Below are 17,959 nucleotides of genomic sequence, written 5' to 3' on the forward strand. Positions count from 1 at the left end.
TTTTTTGGCAGGGGCTCATGGAGAAGGGCCTCTGAAGATGATCGTAAGGTCTGGGCAGGCACATATGGGAGGAGGCGATCCTTCAGATAACTTGGCCCCAAGCTGTTAAAGGCTTTGAATGTTAACACCAGTACTTTGAATCGGGCCCAGAAATGGACTGGCAGCCAGTGCAGCTGGAAAAGTACTGGCATAATATGAGCTCATTGTACAGTCTCTGTTAACAGTCTTGCTGCCCTATTTTGGACCAGCTGAAGTTTCCGGACCATCTTCAAAGGCAGCCCCACATATAATGCATTGCAGTAATCCAGACGAGAAGTTATCAGAGCATGGATAACTGTAGCCAGGCTCTCTCTGTCCAGATAAGGGCATAGTTGTTCCCTTATATTGTTCCCTGTGGCAATGCAAAGTATTTTTGGGGTGGCTTGGTCTTGAATAGGCAATTAAAACCCATTAACTCTACAGAAGACCTGCTCCTGGTGGAGATGAAAATGGATAGAACTGGTTTGCTGGGAGGATCGACACAGTTGCCTGAATTTTTGGACTTCCTCTGAGGGGGTGTCTATGGGGACTATCATGACGAGTGCCTGCCCTTCAAAATTTACCACTGCACCACTGACTATGTGTTCAGAAGGCCCTTTCGATTAGATGTGGAATGCTGCCTTTTGCACACAACTTTCCATGCAGGTCCCCTCTTCACATGCTTCTGGGGGTTCCACATGGACCAATGGCCTGGCTGGGGTCCACCCGGAGAAGAGCCTTCAGTATGGTGGCTCCCATCCTATGGAACTCCCGGCTTCTTGAGGTCAGGCAGGCACCAACACTGGGTTGTTTTCGACGCCTCCTGAAAAAACAGTTCTTTTCCAGGAAGCTAACCTTCCTTGGTTAGCCAGCCTCAGTTTTATTGGCACTCTGTTTTTTCAAGAATAATTTTAATGTTTCATTCTTTTTATGTTTTGTTCATTTTATCTCTTGTTCACTGCTCCAGAATCTGTTTAGATAGATGTGGAGTGGTATGCTGTAAAATGAATGAATGAATGAATGAATGAATGTATGTATGTATGTTCTAATGGATGCTCATAGGTGTGGGGAGGGGCCAAACACCATGATGCCCCTCCCATTCCCACCCTTATTCCTGATAATGTCAGGTAAGGGCAGCTAGGCAGTTTAGGATCTGAAATAATAGTGTGATTCCCAACTCCTTTTTCTATGTCTGTATGAATGGTTATGTGCATATGAAGAACACGTGGAGAAGGAACCCTGGGAGTTAAAGACTTCATGTGAGATGGGTGAAAGGTGCAGCAGTTCCATATTCCATTTGTTGTAAAATGAAAAGGGGAAATGTTAATTAAAAAAGAGAGTTTTGGACTGGTTCTTTTTTTCTTTTTTCTTTTCAAGAGCCATTCTGAAGGGTTTGTTTGTCCTTGGAAGTGAAGCTTGTTCCTCTATTTCAGCCAACCTCTACTTTGTACTTTCTTAGATTTGACTATGAGCAGATGTGATCAAAGGCTTCTGCATTTAAAGTACCAGAGAGATGACGAAGCAGCTGTAAGTGAAAGCGAAACATGTTGGAATATGTTTAAACCAATCCGACACACTTTCAATGTGAGGTTTGGAACTGTGCATCTTTGTTGCATTCAGCTGGGAAATCTTGACGGTCCAATGAGCAAATGAAAGCTGTGATACATTCCCATGGGTAATGGTACAATCCATTGGAAAGTTGTCCCATGGAAAATTTGCCCTTGTTTGAGATAAGGGATATATAAGAAATTTCTTTCAGTTCGGTTTTGAATTTACCCAGTTCATGCCTCCCAGTCCCAAACATGGTCCCAGACACAATCTGCATTAAAAGTCTGTACATTTCTGAGCTTGCAATGCAATTCACAAAACAACAAATCTGTTAAAAATATGTACTTTTGAAAAATGTGCACAAACATGCTTTAATCAATGAGAGAAGAATGTGTACATTTAAAAATGTACGCAATTGATATACAATTGATATGTTTGGAAAAATGCACACAGAAATACACATGGATTTTCATTCACAAAGAAACAGAAGAAGAAGCAAAGATTGCATTTTGAATTGGACATAAGTTGGAATGAGCTTTGAAGTGAAATTCAGAAGTGAAATTCAGAGAACTGTGATGAACTCATGTTTTGCTGATTCCGACTTCCCTAGTTGAGAACTACTCCACACATGTAGGTACATTACTTGACTTTTATGCACGTGACTACTGTACCCTTGGGTTCACATAATATCTTATGTGATATTATGTGAATGCTGGAAATGCTGCAAGACTTTTAGTAACAGAAGGAGGCTTTATTCAGAATAGGCTTAATGAACTTAACTACAATGTTCTGGCCTGAGCCAGCAGGACTCTACAGGAACCCAGAAAGGACAAAATGAGAAACCAGCAAAGCAGAAACTTCCCTTTTGGCTTCTTGTACATATTACAACAGTCCAGCTGTACACTTCCAGCTGGGGGATCAACAATGTCCTTGCAGCAACTGCATGGAGGCACTGCTGGGGGCACCCAACTCTAGGATCAAGTTTTTAGTGGTCCTGTTGTCAAAGTTCAGTTGTTGCCGTAAGTTCAAAACTGCCCATTTGGAGGGCACCATCTTGGGGAAGGCTGCGCTGCAGTTATGCATTATATAACACCTAAGCTCTGAATTGCCTGGGCTATCTCAGGAAGTGTCTTCTTCCATATGAGTGCCACCGTAGCCTTCTGGGTACAAGCTAGAAGATGCAGACTTCTTTTGGTGATGGTCCCTGTCCTTTGCTCTCAAGGTAAGCAGTTCAAGGTCATATACTGTTACAGAAAACCAGGGACTGCTCTGGGTTTGATGGGGCACTAGGCAAAAGTGATATCTAGTCCCCCCTTCTCTTATCAGGGGGCTTAGGCAGACTTATCTGGAATGATGGCAGGGCTCCCAGCAGGGATTATGAGAAATTTATGTCCATTTGGTTTTAATCAGGATTTACCCAGCTGGCACCTTCTGGACCGAACATGGACTCAGATGCAATCTGCAGTCGAAGGCTGAACATTTCCAAGCTTGGAATGTGATGTCTGAACCAAAAAAACAAAAACAAAACAAATAACAGTGTTCAATAGCATGTGTGCATTTGGAAAACGTGCATGATGCACTTTAATCAATGGGAAAATAATGCGTGCATTTCAAAGATGTGCACAACTGAAGAGTACATTTGGAAAAATACACATGGAATTTCATGCAAAAAGAAAAAAAATCACAGTGAGCTTTCAGGTGGAATTTGGACAACTTTGATGAACTCGGGGTTTGCTTGTACTCATGTCCCTAGCTCCAAACAGTCACTTTACTGATTAATTAAAATGGCAGCTAGTCCCAACCACCTGGCACTGCTCAAAATACTGAGCCAGAAAAGAAATTAAAGGAGGTGGGGCAGGTATCAGCAGGGGGCCCAGCCAGAGTAGGGGGGCTGGCAGCTGCTCAAGGATGCCAGGTACTGATGCTGAAGACACTTCTTTTCCTTTCAAAAGGCTGGTTTTATTATAGCTGGTTGGCCAACTTTTGTTGTTGACTTTTCTGCTGGTTTTAGTGCTGAACTTATCTCCATTTCAGTGGTTTTCCTCTCCTCTATAAGACACCTTGAGATCCTCCTGATACAGGTGTGAAGTACTTCGCTACGATAAATAAAGTTGCCTTGCTATTGGCAGGATGGCAGAATTTATTTTAGAAGATGGAGATATGTTTCCCCATGAGCCTGTGAACCAGGCAGTGTTTTTCAGTGGTTTCCATGCCCTTCACCTCTCTGACCAGTGTATCAGAAGATCAATTGTACTTCACCCTTGTTAAACTTGGACACATGATCCACAGCAGAATAATTTAAAATCATAGATCCAGTCTTCATGACAGGAGAATGGGAGACAGGAAGGAATTAAAATGAGTAATTCAAGTCTCATTAAAAAACAACAACCAAAAGACACTTTCCCCCCTTTACTTTGAAGGAAAAGGATGGACTCTCTTTGGTATTTTGAAAGTCTTGAAACTCTAGGATAATATAAAACACATGAAAAGTAGTTCTGACTCAAGGTCTTTTCCAAAGCCCACTGGCGATTCTTCAGCAGAATTCAGTGGGTTTGGATCAAGCCCTTAAAACTATTTATGATGTGCTCATAGAACACAGAGAGAGTTTTTTGAGTGTGTCTTCTTGAAGAGATCAGAGTGGAGAGATGCATCTCACTCCTCTATAGTGAAGTACTTCACATTTGGAATTCTTATTGGTAGTCATGGACTGGTTTTAGGGATGGACGGACTCACCTCCGTCCAGGCTCGTCAGTTGCTTGCTGAGCTGCCACCGCCCACGCCCACTTGCCACAGTGTGCAAGCCCCTTGACAGCTCAGCGAGTGTCCAACAAGCACCATTGACCCACCCGCTTCTTCTCCAAGCCATTCACACCTGTAATGTTGCATAGATTGCCCTCTACAGCTGCAATCTATGCAACATTCCCTTCCCAGAAATGACTGAGCCACCAGTGTTGCACAAAATGGCGGCTCAGGGAAGGAGCGGGTGTGCTGCTGGATGCTCATGGACTGTGCAGCGCTCAGGTCCAGTGAGTGCCGCATGGTCCGTGAATGGGGTCCAGGGGGCTAAGCGGGGGTGGGGGGTCCATTGGACTCCACCCCTGCATTGGGTGCCTGAACACCCCTACCTGGGTCACTCAACAACTGCGGCACAAAGTGATGACATTCGTGTGAAGGAGTTGTCACAGGCACTACATTTAGGGGTGGACGAAAGTCACTTACCTGTCCTCGAAGATTTCCCGCGGTGGGGGGGAGGCGCTTCGTTGCTCCCCCCGTGAAGTTCAGGCCGGGGGGGGAGACTTCCCGCCTCGCCTGGCCGAAATTCAGGCCGGGGGGGAGGCTTCCCGCCTCAGCCGGCCGAAATTCAGGCTGGGGAGGAGGCGCCTCGCCTCGCCCGGCCGCGAACTAAACAGTTTTAAAAAAAACAAAAAACGCCCCCGTGATAGGCTACGTGACGATTAACGTAGCCTATCACGGCTAGATCTGCAAAGTCAGCTGTGATAGGCTACGTAAATCACCACGTAGCCTATCACGGGTGACTTTAAAAAAAAAAAAAAGCGCGTACGCAAATGGCGGCCCCCATAGGGAGCCGCCATTCGCGTTCCTTATTTGGTCGCTGTAGTCTACGTAAATGTTTACGTAGACTACAGCGAAAATAAGGGCAACGCAAATAGCGTTGCCCTTATTTTCGCCATAGTCTACATAAACATTTACGTAGACTACAGCGACCAAATAAGGAACGGGAATGGCAGCTCCCTATGGGGGCCGCCATTATCCGTATGCGCTTTTTTTTTTTAAAGTCACCTGTGATAGGCTAAGTGACGATTTACGTAGCCTATCACAGCTGACTTTGCAGATCTAGCCGTGATAGGCTACGTTAATCGTCACGTAGCCTATCACGGGGGCGTTTTTTGTTTTTTTTTAAACTGTTTAGTTCGCGGCGTTTTTGTTTTGTTTGTTTTTTCTTTTATTGCAATGGTGGCGGCGGCAGCCGGTGGAAAGATCGGCTGCCGCCCCCGCCCCTGACGAAGACCCGACGAACTGCCGGCCGGACCCGCCTCCGGGAGGGACATTCGGCAAAGGTAAGTCCCGTCCCAGGGGGGTGTGTGGGGTGCGGGGGGGGTGCGGAGAATTTCTCCCCGAAACTTGTTCGGGGGGCCGAACACGTTGGCGCTCGGCCCCCCGAAGTTTCGGGGAGAAATTCTCCGCCATCCCTAACTACATTAGATGTAGCATCTAGGTGATCCTAATGTTGTTGTTGTTTTAGATCTAGTTTAAGTCTACAAGCCCCAATCTGGATTTAGACCACTGCACTACTATTAATGTATCTGGTTTGATGGCTGCTTTGACCTTGTTTTGATGTGTGTGTGTGTTTTAAAATGCAGTTTTTAATATGTTGTATGGCAGTTGTTAGCCACTCTGCGCATCTCCATTTGTAGGGGGAAAGTGGGATATAAGTGTTATCATAAATAGATAAAAATGGCTAAAGGTGCAGTCCTATGCATGGTTAGGCAAAAAAAAAAGTCCTGCAACTCCCAGAATTCCCCAGCCAGCATGTAGGACTTTTTTCTGTCTGAACATGCATAGGATTTCACCCTAAATATATATTATCTTATTCTACAACAAAATGCTGCTTATTCCCAAGTCAATGTATAGCAAGCTGTACACATACAAGCCTTGAGAGGAGGTCCTTTTGCCTAATGAAAGAAAGCTACTTAGTATGCAGCTTGGAAGTTGTTGTCTAATGGTGCAACCCTATTCTCAAATGCTGGGAGTTGTATGACTTTTTTTTCTGTCTAAACATACATAGGATTGTACCCTAACACACAAAAAAACTGCTACTGCCCACGCCACCTAGTGTTGTACCTCTAATTTAGAAATGTTGAAGTGAAATTAATAGAGGTTCAAGGCAAAAGGAGAAGCTAATATTGTCCAAAGATGGTCTTTAAAATTGCTGGTGTCACTAATCCCCTATTAGGTATAACAAGGCTCAATTTTTGTCTTTCAAATGGCTTCATGGAGTCACATGTAACTCATCAAGGCTGATTTTAAACATCTTTGTTAGCATAGCAGGAGAGGTTAGTCAAGATTGGTCCCATGGGTGCAATTGTTCAAACTTATAGCTGCACAAATTTATTTGAATGCATTGCTACATATACAAGCGGTTTAAAGTTCCACCCTGGTGGTATGTCTGGAGATAAACTCAACGGTGGTGGCCAGACTTCCAGAGACTGATTGCACTGGCTTGTCAAGTTTGCTGAAGTTTAGCGGCCAAACCACGCTGGCTTGCTGATAGAGCTGTATTGTTGTTGATTTGGTAGTGGTTGTATTCAAGGCAGCAGGATTGGTTGGTTGGTTGGTTTTTTAAATATCCAGCTGTTTTCAGCTCTGTCTTTGGAGAATGGCAACATGCAGTTGGCACAAAGTCACCTTTTCCCTTTGCAAAGGGACTGAATGAGAATGAGTAGAAGGCTATCTCAGGGAGAGGTAAGACAGCATGGCCCATTCCATCAGCTTGGCTGGGGCTTCCAACAAACTGCCATTTTGTTTCATTTGCCCCCACTGAGAATTGCAGCAATTTTACCCACCTTCCTCAGAGTGAGGTTTACACAGCAGGGCACTCTCTGTTGGTTCACCTGGGACAGACTGCTGCATGATGCCTTCTTTTGCAGAACTACCTCCATCAACATCAGAGTGGGGCTGAATGGTCTCCTAATAATGGAAGGGAGGCAGATTTAAGCAAAGGTGTGGTGATGGCTGTGCCTGATGGACCCTACTTATAGGAGGTAAGATAACATCAAACCATGGGCATTCTGGTCCACCCAACAGGAAACACAGCCAAGTCACTTTTCAAACTTAAAAGGCAGTGGAGAGAGGGGGGACTTGCCCCTGTAAGTAAGGTAATCAAATTCTACTCCCCTCCACCTGACCACCACACAGACACACACAGACACACACTGAATTTCCATCAGGAAACCACATTGAAATGAACACACAGAACAACTGTTCCTGTCTTCTTGACTGCAATGGGCTTTCGTCTTATTTAATTTATTCTCAGTTTCATCCATTTTGTCATGCACTTGGTGGGGCTTAGCAGCAGGAGGGGTAGAGTTAGTACAAAATGATGGAATCTGCCAACCCGTGTGAGTAAGGGAAAAGTTACCCACACGTGTTGCCTATTCATTTATATGTTGGTTTTTGTTGCTTATAAATATCCGTCCAAAGAAGGGATGTGCGAATCAGCACAACGTGAGCTCACCAAAGCTCTCTGAATTCCATCTCAAAGCTTGTTCCAATTCGAGTATGTATCAAATCGTGAACTTTTATCTTTTTTTCTCTTTTCATATGAAAAGACGTCTGCATTTTTCCAGATGTACACATCAATTGTGCACAACTTTGAAATGTGTGAATTGATTACATTGTATTTGTGCCCATTTTTCAAAAGTACTAGGGATGGTGGAGAATTCCAACACGGACTCCAGTGAGGCTGGATTCTTTAGAATCCGGCCCCCTGGAGTCCATGGTGGAATGGACTGCTCCCCACCACCACCCCGCGAAGTCCCTATGGACTGGATCCTACCTGCCTCCAGCGGATCTGGATCTGGCTGCTCCGGCCTGCTGCTCCGCTGTGTGGCTGCGAATGGCGTCCATAAACAAATAAATGGCGTCCCCTACACATCCGTAAATAAATGGCATCCGTAAATAAAGCGGGGATGCAAATGGCGTAGGGGACGCCATTTGCATCGCTGCTTTAGCCATGATAGGCTATGTAAATATTTACGGAGCCTATCACGGCTAAAGCAGCGACGCAAATGGCATCCCCTGTGCAGGATGCCATTTGCGTCCACAGCAGCCTGGCAGTGGATGGAGGCCCTGCTGCGGATCGGCCTGGCCGGTGACTCTGTGGACTCGCCGTGGAGTGGAGCCGGACGGGCAGGATTCTGGGGGGGAGGAACGGATCACCTCCCCCCTGTAGAGGATTCCGGGGGGAGGAACGGATCACCTCCCCCCCGGCCAACCCCCGGCGAAAGAAAGGTAAGGGGGATTCGTACATCCCTAAAAAGTACACATTTTTTTCCTGCTCATTTTTCAAATGGATGTATGCTGTTGAATGCATATTTTTTGATTTGTGAATCACATTGGAAGCTGGGAAATGTATGGACTTCAACCGCAAATTGTGTCCATTTTCAGTCCGGAGGGTGCGAAGTGGGTGAATCCTGACAAAGACTGAACTAAACTGAATCCCTCATACATCCCTAGTGCAAAGGCCTCCAGGGGGGCTAACAATCATTTAAACCCAATCAATAACAAAACATTTGATAAATTAATAAGGAACATAGGAAGTTGCCTTATACTGAGTCATATCATTGGTCTATCCAGCCCAGTATTGTCTATATTCATTGACTGTCAGAAAGTGGCTCTCCAGGGTTTCAGGCAGGAGTTTTTCCAGCCCTACGTGGAGATGCCGGAGGTCGAACCTGCGACCTTCTGCATGCAAAGAAAATGCTCCACCCCTGAGGTATGCCACCCCCCTTGAAAATGACTGAATTAAAAACAACTGTAAAACAGAGTTTTTGATCTCTAAAACAGAAGTATTTATAATAATAGCACCATTTATAGCAATAATTTAAATAATATAATTTATATCTGGCATGGCTCCTCTGATTGATCAAGGCTGGCCCTTTTTTCCGTTGAGTTTTGTTTCCAGCATCTCTAGGGTTGATCCCTGTGTTTTAATTTGTTAGGGAAAAAAAGATGGAATGGAAAGAATTTCTGCTTTGTGCTGCAATCCTGCTAAGACACGACTTAAATTCCATTGGACTGGATTTAAGCACAGCCAAAGTGAATGCAGGATTTTGGCCTTAAATTACTCTTTATTTTTCAGAAGCTTCTGTATAGGAGTGCAGGGAATGGGGAGAGGAAGAGAAATATATCACTTAGAGAGCAATATTATGCATGTCTGCTCAGAAGTAAGCTCCCAGCATGTCCAATGGGACTTACTCTCAGGGAAGTGGATACAAGAGTGCAGCCTAAAGGATTCTTGCAACATTAGGATATTTATCTTATTGAAGGCCCTGTTGGCATTCTGAACATGATCGACAGACAATGTTGAGAGACACAGCTAGTGCTGTCAGCGAAGGCCATAAATCTTCTATGTCCACACAAGTCTTTAATGTGGATTGTTCCTCACTTTGTGACACTTCAGTGGTGATGAATGAAGAATATATGAGGACTTCTGCCCCTGTTGCTGCCCTAGCACATTCCAGCAGTGTTGGAGTATTTAAATCAAGTGGACATTTATGGCAAACAGGCGAAGGATTTCTACCTGTGGCATTTCAGATGTCATGTTCAGATCTTTCCAAATGGCAACAAGGTAAAAAACAAACAAACCACACACTGGCAATTAATTCAAGGTGTAGGGAGATACTGATTTGTCTATCAGTAATGGAAGATATTGCTGATGTGAGCTGTTTCACCTTGCAGTTATGTCACAGGGACTGCAACATCCCAAGATGTGGTCTGAAGACACTTGAGGCAGCCACCTTGCTGAAGCTAAGCAGGTCTGGGTCTGGTCAGTGCTTGGAGGGAAGACCACCTGGGAACCACATGTAGCCACCTTGAATTCCACAGTGGAAGAGAGGTGGGATATAAATGTAATAAACAAACAAACAAACATCTTCTGCAAAGTCCACACTGGACAATGCGACTTCGTTGCTTGGTGATGCAGCACAGCACAGCAGCCAATGGTTGCTTGCATGTCTGAATGAGCCATCACAGATTTAACCTCACAGAGAGAACTAACTTTCACATAACCTTGAAACATGATGGTTGAGCATCTGCTTTGCATGCAGAAGCTCCCAGGGTCAGTCCCTGACATCTCTAGTTACAAGAGGAACAAGTAGTGGATACTGTGAAAGACCTGGAGAGCCTCTGCCAGTCACAATAGACAATACTGGCCTAGATGGACAAGGAGTCTGATAAGGAAGCTTCCTGTGTTCCTAAGACTTTTTTAAAACATATTTTATTGTTTTTTCAAATTTAACAATACATTAAATGACTGAACAGCATGAAATATCAATAAGAACATCCTTGATAACATGCAATTGTGTTGCTTGTCTGATCTCTTATCTTTATCAAGTTGTACTCTGTTAACCCAATAAATCATTCCATAAAGACCATGTGACTGTGGTGGTTGATATACCTTTTGGGCTGTATCAAAAAGTTTATAAAATCCCACCAAGTTGTGCCGAAGTAATTCCCATTCTTGCACATTTCTGTAAGCCCTTTGTGCGTTGGCTAACTTTTCCATTAGAGCTATTGGTCATAATCTGAGTCAACTTGAACATTTAGCTGAGAGCAATCAAGTGCGGAGGCATGGTGATGCATGTAGGTGGACGAACTATCCTGAAGTACATTAAAATTGTAGGTAGCCTTCGTGGTCCATTAGAAAATGAAAATCCAAAACCCACCATAGGGCAATACTTTAATGAGGACCAACCAAAATGTCACAAAAAAATGAGGTACGTTTTTGAGTTCTCCAGAACTATGGTGATGTTAAGTAATGTAGCTGAGGCTGTAATAGACAATGTCTGAGCTAGATGGTTCAGACCATTCATGGTGATAAAGCAGCCTTCCCCAACCTGGTGCCCTCCAGATGCATTGGACTGCAACTCCCAGCATGGCCCAGCTGCCTGGGGCATGCTGGGAGTTGCAGTCCAACACATCTGGAGGGCACCAGGTGGGAGAAGGCTGTTATAAAGGCTTAAAATGCCACATACTTTAGTGTTGGATACATCTGGTAACACAATTCATTTTTGTGTGGTGTTTTACTGCCAGATATTTTTATTTATTTATTTATTTATTAATTATTAAATTTATTAATCGCCCATCTGGCTGGTCACCCACTGAATTGGGGTGATGGCCACTGAATTGGGTGGCTTTAAAAGGGCGTTATACAAATTCATGGAGGAGAAGGCTATCAATGGCTACTAGGCTTGATGGCTGTGTGTTACCTCCAGTACAAGAGGCAGGGAGCCTATGTACACCAGTTTCTGGGAACATGGATGGGAGAGTGCTGTTGTGCTCATGTCCTGCTTGTGGATTCCTGGTTGACAGCTGGTTGGCATCTGTGTGAATAGAATGCTGGACTAGATGGACCCGTGGTCTGATCCAGCATGGCTCTTCTTAAGTTCTTAATGAAGAGGACCACCTCAGTAAAACACAGCACAAAAATAATCCAGATGCAATCATTCATGCCATGCCATCACATTGAGACTGCCTTTTTGGCAGAGTTTTATTGGTAACATGGATGCCAATGAACTGAAGGAAATGTTTAGAACTTCTCCTAGCTAAACCAGAATTAAGGAGGAATAGAGCCAGAGCTGAGCTGGAATTTCCAAGAAGCCTTTTTTTTCCTCAGAAAAATTCTGAGATTTTTGTTTTCTTTTTCTCACCTAGAAAAAGAAGGCAACTTTGTGGAATTTACTCTGAATATTATTCACAATTTGTCTCCCATGAGGAACCAGAAAGATGTTACGTCTGGGGGCATTGTTGAGGATGAAACATGGTGGCCAGACTGCCAACACTGTTGCTGCTGTTATCATGATTTGCAGAGACAACAAACAAACAAAACAATGTTTGGGAAAAAAGAAAGCAAAAAGCTGCAGTACTGCCACTACTGACAGTGAGCCCAACCCCCAAGAAACTGTTGGAGAATTTCTCCTCCCCATGGAGAAATTCAATGAAATGGTGCCCTCCAATTTCTCTGCCCACAATTAGGTGGTTTAACATCATGGTTAAAGAATTTGAGAGAATGGTTTAGCTGTCTTTCTATACAATTATTCAGAGCAGCAGCATCAAATATGAAAAGAGCTGTCATGACAGCTAACCTCCGATAGGAGATGGCACCTTAAGAAGAAGTACATCAGAAAAAGGTACACACATCCAGCTGACTCAGCAGCGGCAGATCTGGGTTGACCATGAACATTTATTTTACACTTCTTATCATCTTCCCCAATCTGGCATCCTCCAGATGCATTGGACTACAACTTCCATCATCCCCATGTTGACTGGGAGGTGTGGTTAATGGGAGCTGTAGTCCAACACAGTCTACATGATCAGAACTGTTTCTTTGGGGGGGGGGATGTTATGCAGGACATTGAGATCTAAACTCTTATCCATAAGCTCCTTTGGCTTGTGAGATTTTGTCACATGCCCTGAAATGCTCCCAAGTGTCTCCTGAAATTAAATAGTGCAGGTTTCTAGCCTTTAGGTGTGGCCCTGCTTGAGACCCTTGAGATCAGAACATCAGAAGAGCCCTGCTCCTGCTAGATCAGACCAAGGGTTCATCTAGTCCAGCATTCTGTTCACACAGTGGCCCACCAGCTGTCAACGGGAAACCCGCAAGGAGATCACAAGTCCCCATTTGCTCATAGCTCTAAGGAGAAGCCAGATCAGAGAGAACCAAGGGCATTATATGGTCAGGTGGGCATAAAATATTGGAAATAATATCCCAATTGAAATTTGGGAAACTCTGTGGCGTAAGAGCCATAATTTTTCATTAAACATATCCATTAGAGACAATTTGTATAAGGTGATGACAAGGTGGTATATAACACCAGTTAAAATAAATAAATTAAATAAGATTGTCCCACTGATTGTTGGAAATGTCAGAAACAAATAGGAGATTGTTTATCATTTATGGTGGGAATGTGCTTTGGCCAACAAACAAAAAAAAACTGGAGGACGATCAATAAAAATATGGAGAAAATGCTAGGCTACACAGTTTCATTAGATCTCCTGTCTCATCTTCTTAATTGTATGGATAGATTTGTTAGTCAACAACATAATGGATTAACAGCGTATATGTTGGCTGCAGAAAGAATATTGGATGCAAAAAACTGGAGGGGACAAATAACAGCTTCTAGTGATGAATGATTCAAAAAATAGATGCAGGACTTTAATATATTATATTAGAATTGCAGAAAAAAAGGACAAAGTGGTAGTGGGGGTGGCGGGTAGAGAGAATCAGAGGAACAATAAAGGAAGAAATGGGGAAAACTTTCTTATCCCTACTCTTTATATGTGATGCATTGTAGAGCTTCATATTCGACGTAGGACTACAATGGGGCAGTGCAGGCATGTGACCTTGTTTCTTTGCAGTTTTGTTCCCCATTTTTCTCTTTCATTTGCAAGTTGCCTGCCTCCCTTTCTGCAAATTGTTAATGCAGCAGACCTGATTTTCCTGTCTCAAAAGCCACTTCGAAACCTTTGCTTCTTTCCCCATCTGCTCCTGCAAACTGAAGCAAGAGTGTGGGTGTAGGTGTGCGTGAGTGAGAGAGACAACAATTGCTTCATTATTTCTGCTGAACTTGGCAGATGGTGTAACATTTGGGCAGTGTTCCTTCTTAGTCATAAGGTCTGAAAATGTATTCCTTTAAAAAAACAAAGAAAGAAAGAAGCAAAAGTAGTGAAAAAGTGGCTGTTATGCTGCAAAAAGAAGGGTGACCATCTTTGCAGTCCGCATACATACCCACTGCACCATCAGTGGCAATGTGGCAAGGAGGGGACAGACATCCATTAACATGTCAGCATTGAATGGAAAAGAGGGGAAAATGCGGTCCTTTTCTTCTTTCTAAGACAAGATTTCAGGGGGAAAACAACAACTCTGGGGTCTTTTTGAAAACCTAAAATTATTACCCTCCAATGAACACCCCCCCTGAATTATATCCTGCTTTTTCAACCAGCAGGCCATCATGGTGGAATACAATGTGTTGGATCCAACCCTTGCGCGAAGAGGAGTCCACTCATACAATGCCCCATCCTCTCCCCCCTGCAACCCCTTTTGTGTGCCCCGAATCTGTTCCAGAGGGTCCCCTGACCCTTTGGGGTAGGTTTGGACTGCACATGGGGAGGGGAAAAGAGGGGTGAAATTTACTGGCCATGTAGAAAGTTGTAGATTTTTTAAAAAGATCAGGTTCATCACACGAGGCTGAAATCCCACATCCTGGGGCTTTTTGCTTCTGGTTTCTTTGTGGGATTATGATGGGCTTCTTTACACAGGGAACACATGATTTGAATGGAGAACTTCTTTTCTAGTCAGCAATGTTCTATAGATTTCATTATACAGCACCATCTAGTGGCTGTATAATAGCACAACACAGTCATTACACACTGCGGATATCTCGCATTAACCTTTGTTATCGGCTTAACTCTGATCTGTTGAAAAGTGGGATAAAGCTCAAAAAGTGTGGGAGATGTTCTGGAAGTTGATGACATCATGTAAAGGATGCACAAATCTCCGTGAGTGACTAGTCATGAGTGTGCAATTACAGGCTTGTTTAGAAATGCTTGATGTGGGTTCAAAAGTTCCCATTACTTTTTAAGCAAGGGGGCTTACCAGAAGTGGCGGCCACAGCTTTTTCTTCTTCTTTCCCTTCTCTTTCTTTGATTGTAAATAAGTAAAACCCCACTCCTGATAGTTTAGCATGCACCAAAAGAGCAGTGTGGTGTCACTTCTATCGACAGCTGCTTCCCAGCTGTTGTCCCCCACAATGCACCCTTGATAGTGCACCTGCTAAATGACCAGGTATTATGAGGATGATGATGATATAAAGTTGGGGGGAGGACAAGTTGCCACTGATACTGCTTCTGGTAAATCCTTTCCCCTGAAAATTAATGAGAATGTTTGCTTAGGGATAGGGGAGATATTCAGTTGGCTTACCTGAATTTGCACCTTCAGACCCAAACTCAGTTATCCTTTGAGATATTCTGTGAATGTTGCAATGGAGTTATCTGAACAAAACATGCATACAAAGATGGCACATTAGAGGAAGTCACACACTCCATAATACATTGTATTAGAAAATATCTTGCCCAAAATATGCATATTAGCAAAAATGCATACAAAACACACGTTTTCGGAGAAATGTGCAGAAAAATGCTTATGAATTTTCATGCAAACTTACCCCCCCGCCTCCTAAACCCTCAAAGTTTGTGGCAAATCAAACTTATTACTGCAGAAATTCTCAAAGTTCAAGGCACATCGAATTTATGACTGGAAAAATGAGAAATGGAGAGAAACTGAAATTAACAGATTTGTCCATCCATATTTTCAACCCTCCCTTACATAAATGGCCAGAATAGCTACCCTTGTTCACCATGTGAGAATGAGCTGGCAAATGTGGAGTGGTCAGTGAAGACCAGCTCTACCACAGAACTCTTCTAGTGCCCCAGGAGCAAATGCCCTAATGCCCCAGGAGTACAAAATGCAAATGCCCCAGGATACATTTGCATCCTTCTAATGAAAATGGCTCAGGAGTACAAAAGGCATTGTACTGCTTAAGCGGTCTGTTTCTATACATTTCCTCCTTCCCCCCAATGTAAGGATATTTAATGGAATGTTTTAACTTCACAACAGATCAGATTGTTATATCTACAACTCAGAACACACAAAGGGACACTGGGTCACGGACCACCTGTCCGTGGTCACCAGCTGCTCACTTGTCAACATCGTTGCAAAGTATCTGTAAAGGCTTCTCTTGAAATGTCCCCAAAGGGCATCAGAGGGACAGTAATTTCCAGGGACAGCAATTACCAGTGATTACCAGGGACAAAGACTAGAAAACAAGGACTGTCTTTGATAAATAGGGAGAACTGGAGTATACATGTGTCTCCACTCCTTCCCATTCCTCCATAGTCCCACCCCTTTCAATATTAAGTTTATAAGCTTCTTGGCTTAGGGACCCGACTGTGTGTGTGTGATTGTGAAAGTCCCATGCATATTGGCCATGCTATATAAATAAATAATTAAGTAGCCTGCTAGACTTTTGCACTTGGATCTTTGGTTGGTAGGCACCATGATTTGGCACAGCAGCAGGAATAATAATGATTCAAAAAGCTGCCCAGAAACAAGCACTCAACACAAAATTATTAAATTGCTGCAGATGTCAGTTGTCCCCCCTTTTTCTCCTCTTTCCTCAGGGTGGGAGATTAATAGCATACTCTTACAAAAGTAACAACAAAAAGCACTGATTTTCCCAGGCCTGCCATGGATTTATTTCTCTGACTGTTTTTTTTATAGCCTCTAGCTATTTTTCTTAAGTGAAGTGGGGGGGGGGGATATCCTAGCCATGCCCAGGGAAATTTTTAGCCACCCTGCTATAAATCTAAAACTCAGTTGTGGTTGCTAGTTTTGTCCCACTCTGTGCTAGAGAAAAAGAGCGCTTAATTTGTTGCGTTTTGTTTTGCCAAGTTATTGCAGTCACATGGTAGAGCTCAATAGAGGAAATGACTCAGGAGTTTTATCCTCCTCCCTCTGCTTGTATGCATTAGTGTGGGTAGATATTGGACCTTTGGTCTCCTTTTACATGAGTTATTTATTAAGCAGTTATGAAATGCAAGGGCAAGAGGCCATGTCGATTCCGGTAGAGGAAAGCATTCGATCTGGCAAACAAGCATGACCTAATGATACAGACCCAAGCAGTAGAAGTATTGGATCATCTACTCCAGGTCCAGCTCCAGCTTTCTGAGGGCGCTTGGCCAAGACACATTCAATCAATGGCCTCCCTCCCTCTACCTTCTCACTGTCATTGTCACCAACTGCTATTGCTCCTCTCTCCTCTTTCTCATCATTGCTACCACTTGTTTGCGTGATGGGTAGAGAGCCAGTGAGCAAGTCGGCTGTGGCCTCTCCTGCTTTTCCTTCTCACCACCACCACTGTCTGGGCCAGAGTGAGAGGCAGGGGAGCAAGCGGGTTGCAAGGGGAAAGAGGAGGAGCAAGTCCAGTGGGCCTCTTGTCAGTGGGCCCTTGGTGGGGTGTGGGCCCTCAGCAGGTGCCCCACCATGCCTACCCTTGACGCCGGCCCTGATCTACTCCATTCATGTTTCCAGTGACCATTAGTTATACACATAACATATATCCAGGAGACCTTATCCAACCATTCTTTAAAAGACTTTAAAGAATGGTTGGATAAGGTCTCCTGGATATATGTTATGTGTATAACTAATGGTCACTGGAAGCATGATGGACTGATTTAATTAAAAGTATTAATTATAACATTTACATTCCACCCTTCTTTCTAGATGCTCAAGGCAGTATAATTCCCCCCCCCCCACACACACACACTTTATCATCATAACATGCCTGTGGGGTAAGTTGAGCTGGTCCAGGGTCATCTGGTGAGCTTCCTGGCTGTCTGAGTAAAAATCTGAACCCTGGTTTCCCAGGTCCCACTCTATAAACTCTACTTTAACCCACACTGGTTTTGGTATGTGAAGCCTTCCCTATTATTTCTGCAGATGATTCCAGCTCACTAAAAAAGTTGCCTAGTATGTGACCTGAAGTTTAATTTCAGCTCTAAACAAAGAGATGCTACACACACACAACTGGAAAGT

At 43.8% G+C, this 17,959-nt stretch overlaps 1 protein-coding gene and 1 long non-coding RNA gene across 2 annotated transcripts in view; one reads left to right on the forward strand and one right to left on the reverse strand.

Moving 5' to 3' along the window:
• Positions 1–17,959, forward strand: part of THSD4 (thrombospondin type 1 domain containing 4) — a 564,631-nt gene that overhangs the window by 339,850 nt on the left and 206,822 nt on the right. The gene's annotated exons all lie outside the window — the stretch shown is intronic.
• Positions 1,916–17,959, reverse strand: part of LOC146336949 (uncharacterized) — a 35,475-nt gene continuing 19,431 nt past the window's right edge. The window contains exons 2-4 of the long non-coding RNA XR_014785309.1: positions 15,287–15,357; positions 7,152–7,275; positions 1,916–3,068 (exon numbers count right to left, since the gene is read on the reverse strand). This is a non-coding gene — a long non-coding RNA (uncharacterized LOC146336949). The remainder of the gene's footprint in view (positions 3,069–7,151; positions 7,276–15,286; positions 15,358–17,959) is intronic.

The sequence above is a fragment of the Heloderma suspectum genome, chromosome 11 (genome assembly GCF_057233095.1).
Source record: "Heloderma suspectum isolate Gila_16-S chromosome 11, 16-S_ref, whole genome shotgun sequence".
NCBI lineage: Eukaryota > Metazoa > Chordata > Lepidosauria > Squamata > Helodermatidae > Heloderma > Heloderma suspectum.